This window comes from Wyeomyia smithii, chromosome 3, assembly GCF_029784165.1.
Source record: "Wyeomyia smithii strain HCP4-BCI-WySm-NY-G18 chromosome 3, ASM2978416v1, whole genome shotgun sequence".
Lineage (NCBI taxonomy): Eukaryota > Metazoa > Arthropoda > Insecta > Diptera > Culicidae > Wyeomyia > Wyeomyia smithii.
Genome location: NC_073696.1, coordinates 132,873,240 through 132,884,065, shown reverse-complemented (window position 1 = coordinate 132,884,065; position 10,826 = coordinate 132,873,240). Strand labels below are relative to the sequence as shown.

General features: G+C 39.4%; 1 long non-coding RNA gene across 1 annotated transcript; it reads right to left on the bottom strand.

The window, feature by feature from the left end:
* Window positions 1–8,368: 8,368 nt before the first annotated feature.
* Window positions 8,369–9,343, bottom strand: LOC129732052 (uncharacterized). Its single transcript, XR_008729151.1, has 3 exons — window positions 9,134–9,343; window positions 9,004–9,077; window positions 8,369–8,951 (listed from the first exon to the last, which is right to left on the bottom strand). It is a non-coding gene; the product is annotated as an uncharacterized LOC129732052 (long non-coding RNA).
* Between the last annotated feature and the right edge of the window lie 1,483 nt (window positions 9,344–10,826).

The following is a 10,826-nucleotide window of genomic DNA, read 5'->3' as shown; positions in this document are numbered from 1 at the left end:
ACGATGTATTCCCATCCGATCGATCAATATCCCTTCGGATGACTTGAGCAAATCGTAGCCAATACGAGTCAAACACGAAGGTAATCATATTACGTTTTAATAACTATTCATCGCCCACAAGCCACTCGTAACAGTTCAGTTCACCATAGGCGTTGTATCTATTGGCCCTGCCACAAGTAAAAGAGATTTTTAAGGCTGTTCGCACCTACGCGATTTCTCCTATGCAATTGTCAATTTATGTGTGAAAACAAAAGCAAAAATATTTCCCTCCTTCACTATCGCAAGTAAAAACCATACCAATATCAACAGAGTCGTCAGGGCCAATTGCTGAGTGAATACACTGTTGCCATGTGTTGTTGTGCTTTGACAATAATGAATTAATACGAATGCAACGAAGTGATATTCAGCAGCCCTGCTTGTGATAATTAAAAACAGAGCTTCTAGGGTTTAGAATTGATTCTTGTGATATAAAGTTATTGGAAGATGGTCAGAATCAAAGTCAGCATGTGTAATCAACATGACTTTGATCTTTTAGCACCAAATCAATTGTTGATGGATTTCTTACAGAAGAAAAACATGTAGGACTATTCGGAGACAAAATAGAATAGTATCCTGAGGAACAATCATTGAATAAAATTTTGCCATTGGAATTACTTTGAGAATTATTCCATGATCGATGTTTAGCGTTAAAATCGCCGATTATAAAAACTTTTGAACGATTTCCGGTGAGTTTTTGTAAATCACCTTCAAAATAATTTTTGTGCTCGCGTGTGCATTGGAATGGTAAATATGCTGCGGCAATAAATAAAATCCCAAGTTCAGTTTGAGCTTAAATTCCCAAAGTTTCAATAACTTTCGTCTCAAAATGAGGAAGAGCACGATGTTTGACTCGGCGATGAATAACAATTGCAACTCAACCGCCGGAACGCTGAATTCTATCATATCTATGAACCACGTGATTGGGATCATATTTTAATTTAATGTGTAGGTTTCAAAAATGTTTCAGTAATAATTGCAATGTGCACATTATTTACTGTTAAAAAATAAAAAAGCTCATTCTCATTGGCTTCCAATGATCGAACATTCCAATTTAAAATTTTGATTGATCTATTTAAAATCATTGTTAAATTTCAAATTCGATACGATATTGAGAGTAAAATTTGTTCTAATTTGAACTGCTACATGGACTGCATTGCATGGATTTTGCCAGCAACATGGCGTTCATAAGATCGAGCATAGTCTACTACAGAAAAGAAACTTTACCTGCCGTAATAGGCCCCAGGCAGTTAACATTAGAAAAAATATTTTCAGTAGCAATATTAGCTGGGGTAATAAATGTATTTTTATTTTCTACCGTGTTTTGCTTACCTCCCATATTAACGGTCATTTTCGAATTACCAACATTAGGCAATATAATGTTCGAACTACCAGTGACCTGTGCATACGTTTAACATCGTTTGGAGGAGTAGAAAAATTGGGCGGTACTGGTACGCTTGGAGAATTTTGTTTTGATTGGTAAATTGAATTTTGTTTACCTCGCCTTGCCTTAACAATTGCTTAACGGGCTGAGCATTGATAAAAATTTGACATATGGTTGCCGTTATAATTCGCACAGGTTTCTTTCACAGGACATGTGTTTTTTTGTGAGAAAAGTCTCCACAAATGAGGCATTTTTGGTCCATGTTACAGAATTTTGAACCATGGCCATAACGTTGGCAAATACGAAATTCATCTCCGCCAAACTTTCGATATAATTCCCATTTCACTCGCACATTATAGATAGCATGTGTTTTGTCAAAAAATTTCAAATTGTTAACCTCAGTGCGGTTAAAATGAATAAAATAACTAACAAGGGAAATTCCAGCTCTCTGACTGTTTTCGCCTCGTGATTTTTGTTGCATTAGAATTACTTGGGTAGGGGCTATGCCAAGTAATTCTGTTAAAGTAAGTTTGATCTCATCAACGGTTTGATCTCATCAACGGTTTGATCGTTGCTGAGACTTTTCAATACGACCTTGAACGGCTTGGCGGTCTTAGTGTCATACGTAAAAAATTTACAAAATTTACAATTTACTGAATAAGACGATTACAATCCTTTATAGAGGCGGCTAATAAGCGGCATGTGCCTCTACGACCAATTTGATAGGTAACTTTAACGTCAGAAACAAACGTTGAAACTTCCTTTTTGGAAATATTAAATTCAGAAAAAATAGTTACCACAATAGGTGGAACTTTCTCCTTTTTAAACGAATTTACATTTTGTATAGTTTCATTAGTAACAACTTCCATTTCACCAGCTTCTTGCTCAGGCAAAATATCAAAGAGATTTTCACTGCAGACACTCGAATTGTCCGAGTGAGAATGCTCTCTCTTTCTCCTCGTAGTGATGCGCGGTTTCTTTTTTCGCCCTGTCATTTCAGGATACGAAATAAGTTAAAACAAATGTTAAATTCAATAGTAGGTAGTCTTGATAAAGACTGATTTGAAATAAGTTTCAAGTATTCTTTGAAAGACGCACTGACAAAACACAAACTTTGAAGCTATGCTATAGGCAGTCAAAGACCAGTCTACAAGCAACCGAAAACACGTCTTATCTGTAGTACAGTTCAAGACGCACTAATAATGCAAGCAGCAATGATCACCATTGCAAAGTGGGCAACATGCTTGATGAGCTGAACAAGATGGTCTAATGTGATGGATGCAAAAATCTATTAAGTCTAGCAGGAAATATTGAGATTTTAGTTGATTTTTGGAAAAAAAACCTTCTAGTGCCGTTTTACCCCATTTGGCACACTTGGCTTATACGAAAAATTAAAGCTTTTGAGTTTCTCTACAAAGAGCTATATTCAGATATTTTTTCTAGCGATGTTGAGAAGAGTAGGGTGACCCTGAAAATTGACAATTTTTCAAAAGAAAAATGCATTTTTACGTCATGTTACCCCTTTGCCATATATTGTGACCATGCGTTTTGAAGTACTCTTAGTGTAGAAATCCATCAAACTCCATTAACTCTAGCAGGAGTTATTGCACTTTTTAGTTTTTGGACGGTTTTGGACATAACATCTTCCTACCTTGAATAAACAAACAAACGCTGAAAATTTCAGCTAAATCAAAGAACATCAAAACAACATCCCTCAGTAAGGCGGTTGCGCCTCTCGCGAACTAGCTCTTAAAAGCTAATGTTATGACAGAAAGGGAGTCTCCGGAAAAAAACATGCAGGAGAAGGCCCTACAATTGGAAAGAGAAAGGAAAAATAAGGCAATTGCTGACAGGTTATCGTTGGAGGCAGAACTCATCAAAAGGAAATAGGAACTGCTCCAGTTATAACTGGACCAAGATTGCGAAAGTTCAAGTGTGGGTAGTTGGCGTAGTGCGGTACTAAATACCGGCAAAGTTCAAGATTGGTTGTTAACAGTAGGACGGCAGTGACCCTGGGCGCCAAAACTGATATTAGTCAATCCATTGGGCCCACGTCATAAGCTGTAGAACCCGCGGCACTAGCACCGACTTTCAATAGCTCAACTAATCTGTTCGGCAATCATCTGGTTTCTCCTTCAGTGGCATCGATCGTAGCCCAATCGACTCCACATACCAACGAGGTTAATAAAGAAGTTACACAACACCAGTCGGTTGTGACAATTCCCACCGCGATCAGGAATACAGTTGTAGGTTATTGAAACTCAACCACAGATTATAGGGCAAATTATATGTTCAATAATGCTGAGTTACGCTATAATAAACAACCGATTTAGTCCGCTCAGCCACATTATACTCGTACTGGTTCGGTTCCTCCGATGGGTTGTGTCGTACTGTTAAGGCGAGGTGATATCATAAAAGTTAAACAATAAGAACAGTACAAACGAATTTAATAGCGTATTATAAAATATGTGTGTTCAGTCTCTCGTCGGATACTCGAATGACAACTTATCACTCTCAGTTGGCACGAGTGCGTACATCCGCTTAACAGACTTACTGTCAACGGCGAGCCCAAGTGGTGAATCCCCATAGGGTGGTCAGTTGCCCCAACAGGTTGGATAGAACTGTAATTCCGTTACGGTTTCAAGCACTCCGTTGGTTGGAGTCTATTTTATTCCTGTAGGTGCACTTGGCACCAGCGGTACACACATATATGTATAAAAAAATAATAATAATGAGAGTAGTAGTAGTAGTTGTGGGGGAAGTGGGAAGGGTTAGTAATGCTACTTTATATCTATAAGTGCAATGGATGGACGTTAGTCACGCGGTTTTGTTAGTAATGTTAGGGTTAGTATAAACCTCGATTAAGCCCTACACACCCCGCCAGTATTTAGTTTTGTTAGGTCATACGAACTAAAATTGGCGGAATGATAAGTCAAGAGTAAAAAAATAAAAACGAATGCTATTTTGTTGATCCTAGTAAATCCGTACTTTAATGTTATTATTGTATTGTTATTTAGGTATATTATTATTTTCCCAATCAAGCTTTGTGTTTGGAAATACGCTTGACAAATCACCGTCTTGTTACTAAAACATAAATTCGATATATATTATCATTAGATCACAAATCGATCGATTTTTGAACCTTCCCCACTTTCATGAAATTATATCACAGTTCAAAATAGTCGTGCAAAAATTCCAGATGTTCTACTTTGCAACGTTTTTTTTACTTACATGAGTCCCGCAATAGGACTATTTCACAGAACAGATATGCAACTAAAGAACTAAAAACCAGACCAAATCTCTTTATTGTAAGTATCGACATCCAGCGGTGGAGAGGACGCATTTTACACTCAAAATTTCATTAAACTTATACCATTCGTACGCGCTCGTGGTGATTATTTATTATTAATATTTTGGTCTTTGTTGGATTGTGGATTGTGCGACCTAACGCCGCACTGTAGTCCAGAAATGAAAAAAGTCATTTTCTCGCAAACGTTACATTTTAGAGCAATACTGTTTGCGGGAAAGTTTTAGAGTAATAATCACAGGAGGGTTGTGTGCAAAGCCACGACCGCAAGGTTGAAGTAGAATACTTTTACAAGAAAGATAACCCGGTTGCTTGCGTATCAGTCTTTTTTTCTAGTAAATGAACGAACGTTAATTTTTCGAACGTTGTGTAATGATATAACTGGAAAAATAGGTGTGACTTAATTATTTCCAGTTATACCATTCTACAACGTTCGAAAAATTTTATTTCGTATGTCATAATACTAATGTACGAAAAATACATCTCATTCATTCTTGCCCCACCTTTATCTTCAGTTCCTACAGATTTTTTCAGTTTCGTAACACGGATATACAAAAACGATCTCTTGTGGACATTCTGTCGAGCCGGACCGATAGAGCTCTCATTGAGGCAACAAAATAACATGTATTGTGTCGTGTTGCGCGGCTTGGAAGAAGAAAATGTTCCCGTCCCCGTGTCGCATGGATGCAGATTGTTGCGTGTTTGCTATTGCCAATGGTAGACATGAGTATGAAGGTCGAAATTCTGCTGTCACAAACTGCTCCCTTTCCACCTCAAGTAAAAAAAAAATCACACACCGTCGCATATGTTGCACATGTTACAAGTTTCTTCAATCTCCAATTCATCCGGTGTGCGTGTATTTGTTCGCTCGTTGTATGCATACGGAGTAGAGGAAGAATATGACAAGAGCTGCCAAGCAGCATTTTCCCCATCATAGAGTATGCAAACGTTGATGATTTCAAAGACTTGATATGCGTCTATAAATGATATCACGATCTGTAAACTGCGTTAGAGAAAAACAAAAACATTCGCTTTCTTGCAAGCTATCCTAAACACATACTCATTGGTTCATGGAAACTCATTTGCACCTGTTTGAAAATACAAAACTCGTGCCCATTCAGAACAATATTCGCAACTTCGGCAACTCTGTTCAGACAGTATAACATATTGTTATTTCAAGTAAACACTGGGGGACGAAACGAAAGTGTTTCTAATTAGACATTTGAGATTGACGGGTGAGATTCTCATTATGTGTGAATGAAGGGGACAAAAATGAATCTGATCGTTGCATCAATACAAATGCAGCGAATGAAGTCTTGCTAACACATGCATGGCGGTGCTTGGCTGTATGTTCTCCTGCAGAAACACATACAAGCGTGTGCCCGTCATAATTTTTGTTACTTTTCGGTTATTACTATTTGTGAATAATGCGCAGTCATAAGACACAATAAGTAATAAAAACTTGCCCTAAAGTAATAAAATGTTCCCCGTTTGCGTTGGGTGTAGTATCCACTGTACTGCTACTGCTGCTGCTAAGGGATGATCGCTGTTGTCGCTGTCTAGAACTATCATGAGCGGCTTCGGCTGAAACAGGCTCTATATAAGGCCAAATAGCATATTTTAAATTGCAAACTATATGATTCTGTCGACCGTGCTTTTTTTTCTTTTTTTCCGTGTTGGGTATTTTCGTCACTGCGACCAATTTTTTGATATTTTGTGACATATTCCCCCTTTTAAATTTTGTTTAGTCAGGATAACCTATCACTATTGGAAGTGGTCGTTATAGTCTGGCCAATAGCATTAGTCCAGTCCGGTATTATACTTCGTATGAACCGCACAACCGTACTGGGATTTGTCCTCCAGATTTCAGAGGGTTTCAGAAGACCTCTCTCGAAGAACTTATATCTTTTGATAAAAATTGCCGGACATCGGCATAACAGATGTTCCGAGTCTTCTTTTTCCATGCCACATACTCGACATGTATCATCTTGAAGTTTTTTTCATAACCTTCAAATGATAACGGCTCGGACAATGCCCTGTTATTAAACCAGTATACGTGCTTAGATCTTTTTTTGAAAGATCCAGTATTTTACGAGTCATATAAACGTTCGGAGTGATGAAACGTTTCGACTACCTACCGATGAAGGTGTTTGTCCAGTTGGATTCCACTTTCAGAGTTTCCCATGCTTTTAGTTCCATTCTAAGGGAACAAGCGGATAGACCACAGAAGGGTTCTGGTCCTATGAACTGATGAGACAACCGTGCTTGGGAAGCAATCATATAACGACCAATCAGAGGTCGAATTTTTCGTTTTGACAAGGCTTGACTATTTTCAATAGTACAATAGTTTGAATAATAAAATCACAATTATCTTCATTTGGGAAAAATCTTATAAGTTTTTCCAATCTATTGCTGCAAGAACGAAGGAAATCCATCGAATACTAACCGAAATTTTTATCGCCGTCTTTGGCAAAGTATTCCAAAATAACATAACAAAAAACTTTGCTGAAGACACTAGGTAGCTATTTCTCAATCTTACTTAGCTATCTGATTATGTTCAATGATGTTTAAAAAAAAAAGTTTTTGCCGTAAAAATTCATATTTTATACTACTATTCCTCTGATATTCTCACGAAACTTTTGAAACAACATCAGACCTTTATTTTTCATATGTTACAGCAGACTTTATTTTATAATAATTAGGTTTCTATCAATTTTTCCTGCCAACAAGTTTACTTTTGACAAGTAATTTTCGATTTGCTGCCGTTTCCCAACACATCCCACGGCAAGATTACCACCAATTGAATTGTCCATGAGTTCTGAACACGCGGCAGTTAAAATTTCTTGCAGAAATTTGCAGAAATTTGCAGAAATTTTTAAAATCATGGAATAAAACAACTTTAACGTAAGTTCATTTGACACATTCTACCGTGACGTTACTGTTCGGAAGTGCAACCGAACAAGTGAAGGACTGACTGTGCACACCATCTACGATCGACGGTCCAGCGACGCCAGTTTGCGCGCGTGCTGAACTACAATGAGCTTTATTAACGACAATGAGGATATTGTTTGGATAAGGCTATATAAGGTGGCATATCTGACGCTTAAGTCAGTCGCCACTTAACCACTTGTCCATCTTTGTAAATAGTTATTTGTACTGTAGCTGGCCCATAGGCCGCGATGTGTTCCGTCTACTGAATACTTTCCAGGACGTATAAACGAGTAGCTTAAGCGCCACCTCCAGAGAGGGCTACTCGTCGTGTTGAATTTTGCCCAGCACGAAACCTAAACCTCAGGGCAGGTTGTGGAAGAATTGTCCCGAAACGACATAAAGAAACGGTAGCAACTGTTGAATGAAGAATTACTCCGCCGCGCGTACGATGAAACCACTACTCCGCTTAGCCAAAAACAACCGTCTTATCGAAACACGGAAAACACGAGTGTCCGGAAAATAAGCGCTATCATCACAGGTGGAACACCAAAGCCAAATCTTTCTGTTCGATTCAGCGGCAATAGTGGGGCTGTTTCCCGAGAGCCACCCGGAGTAAAATAAGAACGAACAACGACAAAAAACTACACGTACGCGAATGTGAGAATTCTCCTAGACAAGATTTACCTGTTTGGGAAGCATAAAATCGAGCATAGTATATAGTATTTACAACGATTTACATTTATTGCATGAAGCGGGATTTACTTAAGTCTAACGGGTTAGTGGCGTGTACAGTCAATTATCACATTTTTATTTCCTCGCTTCTGTGTGCTTCCCTACGTTACTCCTACAGTGCGGTCAAAAGAACTCGTCCAACAGACGGCTGGACGGCGAAAGCTTTCTATTAAGAAGGGTTTTTGTGTGTCTTTATCGGGCCCGGCTCATAGAGCTATTTTTACTCACGGTAGATAAAGAAGTCCCGTCGGTGCTATTAATAGCCCTACCGTCGATGACTTGTTGCGTCCACTGCTGTTCTGCTTGGCGTCGTTGGCGTCGATCGATGAGCTGCGATGGCGTCACTCGATGATAAGCGATGGCGTCGATCAATGGGACGGGATGGCGTCGATCGGACGGTATCGACGGCGTCGTTTGCCGGCTGTTCTCAAGGGCCGACGTTTAACCAGAGCAGCAACTTCCAATTCCGTCGTGGGTCAGCAGCGTGAGGGTGGCAGCGTCGCGCTGGTGCAGCGGCTAGTAAAGGGCGAAAAGAAAGCCCAAAAAAGAAGCCGACAACGGCTGATTAGGGTTTTCAGCATTTTCTGTCGTACACACATTTAAAACCTCTTACCTTCTTTTTGTAACAATAACGCACGAAAAAGCGTCCGTAGACCGCACTTCTAACTTAACCGCACTAGCTAAACCCTAACGAAACGGAAAAACTTAACTAAAAGGACACTCACATTTAACAAAAGACTTACTATAAAACGCACGCGAAATAAACTAATCACACTGCTGCCTCGTTCACGATCAGAATTGAAATGGACGAGTAGTAGTTCCGAAAACCCTCAGATAAGTTGCGCGGTATTCGGTTTCCGCGATCGGAAGTAATGAACCACTTCAACACGATCATTTATGGCTTAAGCGTGAATGATTTTATCTCCTTCTTTCTTCCGTTCTTCCAATCGCAGATTTGCTTCCCCACTCGCTTCGGTATTTAGTGAGACGGAAAATACTAAGGAAAGGGAATTTGAAACTGCTGAAATCAATATAGTGGAGTATTTGTATACAAGCGTCTGATTTTCAATTTTATCATGCAATATTGAACAGTGAAACTAAGTGAAATTGAATGATTTAAATTCGTATAACAGTGACCATGCTACATCATCCCCTACTAATTGTACAAAAATTTGATTAAAATTTGAAAAATTTTAATCAAATTTTTGTAGGGTTAGCCTCTACTGTAATTATCTAAGCAATGGCACTATGAAATCCAACTGTCGTTGACAAACTTCGCATTCACACAAAATTGCAAAAAAAAATGAACAAAATTATCCAGCACAAAAAATTCTAACTGGGTTGTTTTCCCACTCCAGCCACATGCCGAAAACTGAAAACATCCCGTAAATGATCTAAACTTGTGGATCCTAGAAGCATGATCAACTCCAGAATATATCCCGAACACACGATCATGTACATTCTCCACATTAAATTTCCCCTTAAACCGGTGAATCACGAATTACGATCTTCCCAGAATAAATTCCGAGCTTCTGACCGTATTCCTTTTCCACACAAAAAAAAACCTATTTCGTAAAAACCCTCCAGAACCATGTTCCGAAACACTGTTTTACACGAAAATAATAAAATTTAAAAAATATCGTGAAACATTTCGTTGAAATATTTCAATCAAAATTTTTCAACGCCCCTCGTCATTCACTCGACAACAACGTTCGTCGATCAAATCGATATTGTTGTTCTGTCATTCACTCAAAAAGCTCTGTCAACTACTCAAACCAAAACAAACGGAAAAGTGTCAGTGACTATTTACTAGTAGTGCATGGGCGACATTCGCGTAGTCTGCCCCGATGACACCCCGTTAGGCATATAGACGCGAGGCATACGGACGCGAGGCATAGTACGCTAGGCATAATGGACGGCAGGCATACGGACACGAGGCCGAATGGACGCGAGGCCGAATGGATACAAGGCCGAAAGGACACAAGGCCAAGGGGAAGTGATGTGGAATATGTTATTGTCGTCATCATCTACACAGCATTCGATAACATGTATTTCGCTTCAAAGTGTCATTAAGAAAGCAATACACTCGCGGCCTTCGGCCGACTCGCTGTTCGAGCGAATGCTGTCCTTACTCGCTACCGCTCGTTCGGACTTAATTAAGGGAAGAAAACTCTGTTTGAGTAGACCTAGCAAACCAGTAAATCAGTCGTTTGGGTGCGAGAGGCCGCCGCTTCCGACGGCGGGTCGGCGGCCGGCTCGAACTGCGGAAACCACGGCGGCTTAGTGCCGCCTCGTTTCCTTGCCCTCGATTATGCGTCTTCGCCGCATGATTTCAAGAAAGGTGTTATATCCAACTTAAACTCTGTAGGAATATAATAACACCTGAACTACATTATTGGATCTCATGCGATCGTACAACATCGCATTCGGCCTCGC